We start from the raw sequence: 10587 nt of genomic DNA on the forward strand, positions 1-10587 counted from the left end.
CCCCAGCAGGATTTACTCTATCCCTCTACCTGCATGGTACCCCAGCAGGATTTACTCTATCCCTCTACCTGCAGGGTACACCAGCAGGATTTATCCCATCCCTCTAGCTGCATTATGCCTCAACAGGATTTACTCCATCTCTCTAGCTGCATGGTACCCCGGCAGGTTTTACTCCATCCGTCAAGTTGCATAACACCCCAGCAGGATTTACTCCATCTCTCTAGCTGCATGGTACCCCAGCAGGATTTACTCCATCCCTCTACTTGCATGGCACCCCAGCAGGATTTACTCAATCCCTCAAGTTGCATAACACCCCAGCAGGATTTACTCCATCTCTCTAGCTGCATGGTACCCCAGCAGGATTTACTCCATCCCTCTCCCTGCATGGCACCCCAGCAGGATTTACTCAATCCCTCAAGTTGCATAACACCCCAGCAGGATTTACTACATCCCTCTCCCTGCATGGCACCCCGGCAGGATTTACTCCATTTCCAGGCTGCGGGCGATTGTTTGCCTTCTTATTTTGGAGGATGTGTTGATTGGAGATAACATTTCTTATAGTCTAAAATCGATTTAATGTCTCAGGATGCCCCGATTGGTGGATTTGTTAATTTGTCACACAATGGCGCAGAGTTATTTCCTTGAACATTGACCTGAGGGGATGGCTTGGTGAATCACTGAAGCCTGATGATGTGAAATGTTCCGGGATCTACTCTAGCCAATGAATACAGAGAACATAACCGCCGCTTCCTTAAAAATGTGCAATGTGTATTAGATATCCGGATAAACAATCACACAACGCATTATGTAGACAGAGGTTCACGCACTCATAACCACTTTAATAGCTTTTAGTATGTTAATGATAAAGTAGAAACTACCCTCACAAGAATTGTTCCTATCTCTGAGATGTGTACCAGGCAGGTCAAACACACAGACAAGCATCAGACTTTGAAAGGCCTTACAAATGTAATGTATTCATGGGCCGCTTCGCTTCTTCTAAACACTCCAACACGGGCCAATGAGTGCACACCGCTGGCCATACCCTGCCTCACAACCCAGTGTGGGGCGGTCGGGTAGCCCAGTGGTTAAAGCGTTTGCTCGTCATACCGAAGACCCGGGTTCGATTACCGACATGGGTACAATGTTCGAAGCCCTTTTCTGGTGTCTCCCGCCGTGATATTGTTGGAATAGTGCTAAATGCGGCGTAAAACCATACTCAGTTACTTAGTCAGTCTACCCAGTCTACGCTGTATGTATGAGGTGAGTTGAGGTGAGGTGAGGTGAGGTGAGGTGAAATTGGGTTTAACGTTGCGTCCAAGATTATTGCACTTATATAGCGACGTGCATGCACGTGTATGTGTGTGGCTGCTTGTACCAGTCCAGACTGATGCCGATTTATAGTGCTAGCTCACTGAGATACCATGCCGCAGTTTAACATGAAGACCCCACTCAGACACAGTATACTGACTCCGAGCCGACCAGTCCTTGTTTTAGCCCCTTAATGCCGAGCGCCAGACAGGGTAACAGCAAGTACCATCGTCTAACGTCTTTTGGTATGACGCGGCCGGGGATCGAACCTCGGACCTTCCGCTCTCCGGGCGGACGCTCTATCCCTAGACCACGGAGGCGGTCCCTGTATGTATGACAGCTGACAAGTACACATCCATACAACTACTAAAGCTGCAGTCACACAGCCTAGTGGTTAAAGCGTTCGCTCGTCACGCCGAAGACCCGGGTTCGAATCCCGACATGGGTACAATGTGTGAAGCCCATTTCTGGTGTCCCCCGCCGTGATATTGCTGGAATATTGCTAAAAGCGGCGTAAAACCAAACTCACTCACTCACTCACTATTAGGCAGGCGTAAAAGGCAATATGAATGTAATGGTAACACAAACTTCAAATGCGGTAAAGCTACTGTGACACAGACAATGCGACCGCGATTCAACCTCTTGGCGACTGATTTCCTTTGCGATCGACTGGCGATCACTGAGACCTGTGCAACTACTTCTGCCCATATTTGGAATTACGGTATGATCAACGATAGGTGTTGCAACTTGTCAGTGATTGATCGGCAGCTGTTCACCATGGATACGGCGAAATGTTTGCAACTGGTTGATCGGTGACTAGTCAGCGAATCTTCGGTGACTTGTTGCAACTGAGCAGGGACTGGTCGGTGACTAGTTGTCGATCGATCACCGATCAAAACATAATGCATATAATATAAAAAGGGTGCTTTTCTGAATCAAATCATTTCTTTGCAAGTTGTCACCGGTAAAGCGCCGGTCGATCACCGCCTCGTCACTGATCAATCACCAACAGGTCGCCACTAGGTTGCAAAGAGTCAACACCCCTGTGTAGACGAAGCCGATCGCCGCACAGTGGTAACCAATCAGCGATTAACATAACACCACTTGGGGACCTCTAGGAAACCAATGAAACCTCCGAGCGACCAAAACGGTCGCAGGCAGTCTTTTGTGCATGTTCACAAGACTGGTTTCGACCGAAAGGGTTTTGCGACCGCTCTGAAACCTTGTAGTGACCTCAGTGAAACCCTTCAGAGACCCCTGAAACCTCATTGCGATTGTCAAATATTTTGGTCGCCAGGAGGTTGCATGGCGGTCGCATTGTCTGTGTGGCTGAGGCTTAAGTGACACACGGTTGGGTTTGCAAAGTTAGGCTGCCAGACAAAAATAAAAAATTATCCGGTCCTGTTTGTGGTTTATACCTTGTATTTTAACTCTCCACAGGCGCCTTAGACGACTGGGGCCATCTGCCCCCCCCCCCCAACCCCCAACCTCCACCCCCACCCCCACCACCCCGTCCAACGAAGTGGGATGCCCTAGTGTAGAGCTCGAATTCAAAGAAATCAGAGTGCTAATCTTTTAGCAATATCTATTTTTTATCATACTAACATTGCACTTATCAATGTTGTGAAACCAATTCAGGAAAAAGCAAAGTACATCAAATACATCAACATGATATCTTCTACACAATACTATACACAACCAAAAAGAACACTTGTCACTACTGCCAGGATTGAGAAGATTCATCCAATTGACAGGTAAAATTGTCACATAGACAAGCACATTTCCATTCGCAACAGAGAAGAAAGTTGGCTCAAAAGTGAGCAGCCTGGTTTTCGTTGAACTCGAGCTCTGCAGTAGGGCTTTCCACGGCTGGGCTAGCAGACGACACACTAAATAGAGTGTCGTCTGCTGACCCAGATCGAGCCATCTTGTATAAACTATTCTACAATTAACCACCAGCCGTCAATCACGACTGGCTGTCCAAGGAAGTGGGATGCCCTAGTGTAGAGCTCAAGTTCAAAGTAAATCAGAGTGCTAATCTTTTAGCAATATCTATTTTTTATCATACTAAGATTGCACTTATCAATAATGTGAAACCAGTTCAGGAAAAAGAATAGCACATCAAATACATCAACATGATATCTTCTACACAATACTATACACAACCAAAAAGAACACTTGTCACTACTGCCAGGATTGAGAAGATTCATCCAATTGACAGGTAAAATTGTCACATAGACAAGCACATTTCCATTCGCAACAGAGAAGAAAGTTGGCTCAAAAGTGAACAGCCTGGTTTTCGTTGAACTCGAGCTCTGCAGTAGGGCTTTCCACGGCTGGGCTAGCAGACGACACACTAAATAGAGTGTCGTCTGCTGACCCAGATCGAGCCATCTTGTAAATACTATTCTACAATTAACCACCAGCTGTCAATCACGACTGGCTGTCCAAGGAAGTGGGATGCCCTAGTGTAGAGCCCAAGTTCAAAGTAAATCAGAGTGCTAATCTTTTAGCAATATCTATTTTTTATCATACTAAGATTGCACTTATCAATATTGTGAAACCAGTTCCTGAAAAAGCAAAATAAATCAAATACATCAACATGATATCTTCTACACAATACTATACACAATTAAAAAGAACACTTGTCACTACTGCCAGGATTGAGAAGATTCATCCAATTGACAGGTAAAATTGTCACATAGACAAGCACATTTCCATTCGATGCATGTTGCTCTTTCATGTTTTATTTCCTGAAAGATAACGATAAAGCTTCCTGCTACTAATTTCATAGAAGTTTAATCAACATTTGAAGTTAAGATTTTGAAGATAGCAAATGGTAGTTTTAAATCGAACTTCCATCAGACAGTACTACAACATGGAATTCTAAGTCTACAGTCTCGGTGCTGTCGTTTACTGATTACCTTTGAAAGTTGTAAGCCAGGGCTACTCGTATTATCTTATAATTTCATGACTCATTTAAAGCCAGTGGTGTCCACTCGAATTAACTTGGTGACTTATTTTAGTATTTACAGTACTCACGAAGAACACTTCATGAAGGATTAACAAGGGGGTAAGGGGCAATTATAAGCATAGACTTGCCACGTATTTGATGTACTTTTATCGCACCCCGAAAATAAGTAGGATTAACCTGATATAATAGGATGACATAAAATTGAATTATATTTGCTGTTTACATATCAAAGTTTGCTAAATTGTTTAAAGCAAGGCTCCTCACCCTCAACATGCTTAGCACAGTATACCTGCACATTTGGGACCCTTCCCTTCGCTCACCAGTTCACAGGGGACAGCTAAATTTAGTTTAACTTATATGTCCTTCGATTTTTTCATAACGTTTGATTGAGAATTGATGACCCTTATATGATCATGAAAGGAAAATAAATGAAACAACTCATTGAATTGGCTTGCATTTCTCCAAGTATTCCAACTTACTAGTGCCAACCTTACATCATATATGCCAAAGTAGCGTAAAACATTTGAAATAGTACAATTTCCTGTAAATTTCTCCATCTGGAAATTTGTGGGAATCGTTTCATTTCTGACGCTTGAAATTTAAATATGGTTTGAAATTGTAAACTGTCCAAATTACGAGTATCCAAAATGGTATGCCCACACGTGTACATATCATTGATTTGGATAGGTATCGCTACCCCCTAGCATAGATCACATAACACACCTGTGAGGATACACTTTGGGGAATAAGGGTTTGCAGTTGTGAAATGATCTATCTTATCTGTCTACTAAACTAACGGGCAAAGGAAACGCCACCAAACGAAACAAAACAGACGCAAAATTTCGTAACAGTTGATGTTTTATTATAAAAAAATATATTCAAAAACGGTATTTGAAAATGACAAGATCAAAAACCATATTCTTAAAGTTCTGCAGACACGTTGATCATGCTAGGTGTACTGTCCAGTATTCGATCACACCCGCAGAATTTGACGTCAATTTCTTTTAAAGTCGCGTGCTACACACATGGCTCAGTATCGGATGTGACCATCTCCAGCAACGATGAAGGCCCTAACATGACGTCGAACTGAGTACACGAGTCTCCTGACATCCTGACTAGGGATCCTACGCCATTCTTCCTGCAGGGCAATTGCTAAGGCATCCCTCGTCAATGGCGGCTGTTGACGTATCCGAATCCTGCGTGAAAGTTGGTCCCAGAGGTGATCTGACTGGCCACTGTAATACGGTCACGTTGTTGGCGTTCAGAAAGTCGCTAGTGACTCGAGTTGTGTGAGGGGCGGCGTTGTCCTGCTGAAACAGCATGCGTGGGTGTCCTTGCAGGAAAGGCAGTACCACAGGCCGCAAAACTAGATCAATGTAACGACGTGCAGTGAGATTTCCGTCGATGATGACCAGATCTGTCTTCTGGTCCCCGCAGATGCAACCCCAGACCGTGACACTACCACTGCACAAGGCTCCACTTCTTGGACGCAACAACGTGCCGTCCGTTCACCACGTCGTCGGTAGATTCGAACCCTCCCATCAGACTTGAAGAACTGGCACCTACTCTCGTCGTCCTGGTCCATCTCAGTCTGTGACGTCGGTGTAGAAACGTTAACGTCGTGCCCTAGAAAGGTTGATAGGCACAGAGACCATACAGGCGGAGTCGTCTAGCGACGGTCCTTCTGTTGACTGGATGTCCAAGGCTGTTCGCGGATGATGACGTCACATTTAGGAATCTGGACCTTAGGTTAAGCACCCGTAAATACCGGTCTTAATCTGGGGTCGTGACCTTGAGTCTTCCACTCCTCGGCCTGTCTGCATTACTACTAGTTTGCCTGTGACGTGTGATCATGACAAGTCTTGCGACGGTGCAGTTGAAGCAGCCCATGATACTGGCAACGTGCTCCTGCGTCGCTCCCAATTGCAACATACCGATGGCTCTCTCCCTCTGCGCTGCGGTTAGTCAAGGCATGTTTTGTTGTTTTAAACGGTCTCATGTGATGAGAGAGTACAATCCTGCTCAGTTTTATAGTTGAATTTCATACGGTAACTTTGTGCACATTTTGCATATTTCGTGATTAAATTCACTTTTCTCGCAAATCATGTGAAGCACGTGTACATATTCACATGGAATAGATAATTTCCAGCTGTGTGTTCCCAACTGTTTTCATGCTGTTTGGCAAATTTGTTGAAAACTGACGACCATTATTTATTTGGTGGCGTTTCTTTTTCCGCTTGTTTATTAAGTACTGCTCTCAGCCCCCCGCAGGTCTCCAACCATCCGTGCCATTTCTGTCCCCACAATAATCCATAAGGTTTCTGTTAAAGTGGCACTGATCTAAAGCATTTCCCCGGGACTGGTTGTTGCCTTTGTTATTGTTATTCCCCGTGGGTCCCCGGATGATACATGCATAAATCAAGACTAGTTCGCGACCTGTGCTGCGCAATTCGTAAGAGTTTCAGTCAATTTGTAAAACGACTAAGATATTTAGACAGTTTATAAATTTCCTGAGTAAATCACATTTTACAAATTGACAGTAATATATACACGCTTACAAAGGAAAGGACTTGTGAAAACAACGTCTATCGAGCCTCGAAGAACTACCAAACCAAGACGTAGAGGAACAAGAAGGAATATGTTCAATGCTACAGCAAATGAAGGAAAACAAAATGCAAACATCATAATTACAACCTACCAAATTTATGTGTATAATTTTAGGCAGCTTCCTTGTTCGAGGAATGTATCGGTGAATATCCACATAACTGAACAATATCCCACACGTCTGCAGCTGTACCAAGAAACTTATTCGATGTCACGTGTCTCTGTAACAATCAAATATTTTAAAATATTTATATCGTTTCGGGATATTATAACCCGTGTTCGTTTCTCAACGGATCACTTAGTTTGTTTTCAGTATTTCACTTAGGTGTCAAGTCTCAAATGTCAGCTGAGAAAGCCCACGTGACAACTATTTTCATAATGTCAACGGAACTTTAAAAAAACATTGAGTAAGATAACAGTGAGCAATGAATCAACGTATTATCGGTTCATCCTTTGAACAAAATATGTTGTTTATACATCGGCACTACACGCCTGCCATGATTTGAGTGTATTGCCTTTGCTTTAGTAAACCTACATGACATTCAAAAAGATGATGGCGTTTTAAGAAAATGATACTTTCTTTCCACTACCCCGAAACAGTTTACACGTTAACGTGTGTGTTCTGACATGAAACTATCGGGATGTATTTGCCTCCACAGACAATGTAACATTGTTAGTTGTTTTTCCCCATCAAGAGGGGGTATACATGAATACTTCCTGTGATTTCAGAAGGGCATTTAGCATTATATATTTTATGGTGATTTTATACCAAAAACGCTAAATATAGGATATTTTTTTCAACTTTTGTACATATTTCTATTTTCTTAAATCTTGTGTTTTCTTGTTGAGATATATGGGTGTCCTACTTCTGGTAGATTTGCAAACCTGATGTATCTAGATTGTATAGAACATATTATTATTAAAATTTATTAGATTCTAGCCAAATTATAAATGTTTTGCAAAACACAAAATGCAACCTGAAACAAGCAAAACCTCAATAAGGCTCAAATTCTCTTTAGCAAAGAAGCCACAGAATACACTGTTCCTTCGTGGGATCTGTTCCATGTTGGAATGCAGGCAGAGGGCTTACCTGTAGTTTCAACTGTGGCATTCAAACCTATCCCCATAGCCACCAACTTATCTATCTACTGTGTACACTACACTGACGGGAGCAAAAGAAGCCATCAATTCTCCAGGTCAGCACTACGCCCAGTGTATTTTGATATGGGACTGATCACCAGGGCCTATGAAATAGCTTGGTCCAAACCAGACAAGAAAACATTGATGCAAAGCATCAAAGTTCCCCGCCATATGTGATGCCTCACAAACGCATAATTATGATGTTACTGAAAGGCATGAAGGAGCATAATTATATGAACCACAAATAACACAACGCTGTTGTGGAAGAAATATTATTTATTTTGAGTATTGGGCAATACAGTTGATACATTTGCATAGGGAAGGTCTACTTAAAAATAGTTTCTTGTTTAACGCCGCACTCAGCAGTATTTCAGCCATATGACGGAGGTCTGTAAATAATCCAGTCTGGACCAGATCATCCAGTGATTGACACCAAGAGCATCGAACTAGGCAATTGGAATATGATGTTATGCATCGACCAAATCGGCGAGCCTGACTACCCAATCCTGTTCGCCGCCTCTTACGGCAAGCATGGGTTGCTGAAGACCTATTGTAACCTGGGTCTTTATTTAAAAAGTAGATCGAAGGAAATGGAAGCAATTTCTGGCACAAATAGTAATAGTGGAAATAGTATCAAAACTGCCAACAACATTGGCAGATGCACATACTCAAATAATAGATCACATTCTTTTTACACTTGGCATTTGGTTATAATAATGTAAATGAAAATACTAAGGGCTCCATATGGCAAAAAAGTCATACTAGATAAGGTCTTTTTGTCACAACCACAGATGCACATACTCAAAATATCGGGGGCACGGGTGGCCCAGTCGTCTAAGGCGGCGCGATTCGCTGTGCAGAGTTGCGTCCCTTGGGCACGCCAGAAACCTATGATTGTGGGTTCGAATCCCGGTTCGCCCCGATTATGTTTCTAGGTTTGTCAGCACCATACCCGTGCTCGTGGGTTTTACCGAAGTGGTAAACGTCTGAGACCTGCATCACGTCGGGCTTTCCTCCCACATTAAGCTGACACGCCGTGATATGACTGGAATACTGTTAAAAGCGGCGTTAAACCTAACTCACTCACTCACTCACTCAAAATATCACGTAGTTGGAGAACATTTCAATACTGGGACTAATCAATAACGGAGATTCCTAGTCTCTTGTTTTACGTTTTTTTGGTCAGTTTCTTTTTTGTATTTCTTTCTTTCAAAGAATAGAAATTGTGATCATGATGAGTTGAGTTACTTGGTTTTTTTCTATGTACTGTTTTTTATCAGTAACTGTTGTGGAATGTGGTTTACTTGTAACACTGACTGGTTTGAGTTCATATGATGATGATTGATTGGTTTGTCGTTTAACGCCGCACTCAGCAATATTCCAGCTATATGACGGCGTTCTGTAAATAATCGAGTCTGGACCAGACAATCCAGTGCTTAATATCATGAGCATCGATCCACGCAATTGGGATCGATGCCATGCATCAACCAAAGCCTGACCACCCGATCCCGTTTGTCGCCTATTACGACAAGCATAGTCGCCTGATATACTGTTAAGATGTAACATAACAATTCATCCATACTACTAAACAGAAGTAAAACCGCTTGTCCATTCGGATCAATCTGACCCAAACCATTCCCCTGATGGGAGTCAAATAATGCATACGAATCAAAATCCGTAAAAATGGAGACATCATTAAAAGTTACCAAAAGTGACGGGGATATCAATATTGATTGTTGAAATGATTCTATGAATTTTTTTCCCTGCTTCAATATTTGGAGCACCTGTGACGGAGCCATAAAACTGATCTGTTATGTAGACAATATCGCTTGAGGCAGTGGCTGCTGGGAGCTGATTATGACCTAAATACCCCTCATAGCCTTCGGTGTTAACTATGGGACTGTAGAGAGCTGTGCCTTCATCCAACAGATTATTGAGGTCAGTGGAACACGGTACAGACGCAAATAGATTTGAGCCATGGGACACAAAATATATGAGTGACCAGAGCTACGGCTGTACACTGAATTCCATTAAACGGTTGAAAAATACTACAGCCTTGATGCAAATTCGCCGACACATTACTCCGATTTGGCATTGACTTTGCTACCAAACGTTTCACATGTGGCTGTGTTCGGTGCACTGATTAAAAAAACCACGGGGGACTGGGTTAATTCAAAATACGGAATATAACTATTCCAAATATTTCCAGTGAACATGATCATCCAAACAATCAAAGGTGTGGTATGTCGAATGTGGAATTCAGCCATATTACATTTAAATTGAGTATCGTCGTTGTTCATGAATAAGCATATTCAGAACATATTTTATGTTATGCTGTTATTTACGATCTCCGGAGCACAGTTCTTCTTTTGTATACACCGTGAAAATCAGAAAAATTAGTCCTTGAGGAAAAAAGGACATCGGATTACACATGAATGGTTTAATAATGTCTGCTAATGACCAGAAACGGTTAGATGCATCAATTAACTACATAAAGACGATTTTGAAGTATCTTTTATTGCTGGAAAAGAATAGCATCAACATTCCACGCACATGATTTG

The sequence above is a fragment of the Haliotis rufescens genome, unplaced genomic scaffold, assembly GCF_023055435.1.
Source record: "Haliotis rufescens isolate VD_foot unplaced genomic scaffold, xgHalRufe1.0.p SCAF_12, whole genome shotgun sequence".
Lineage (NCBI taxonomy): Eukaryota > Metazoa > Mollusca > Gastropoda > Lepetellida > Haliotidae > Haliotis > Haliotis rufescens.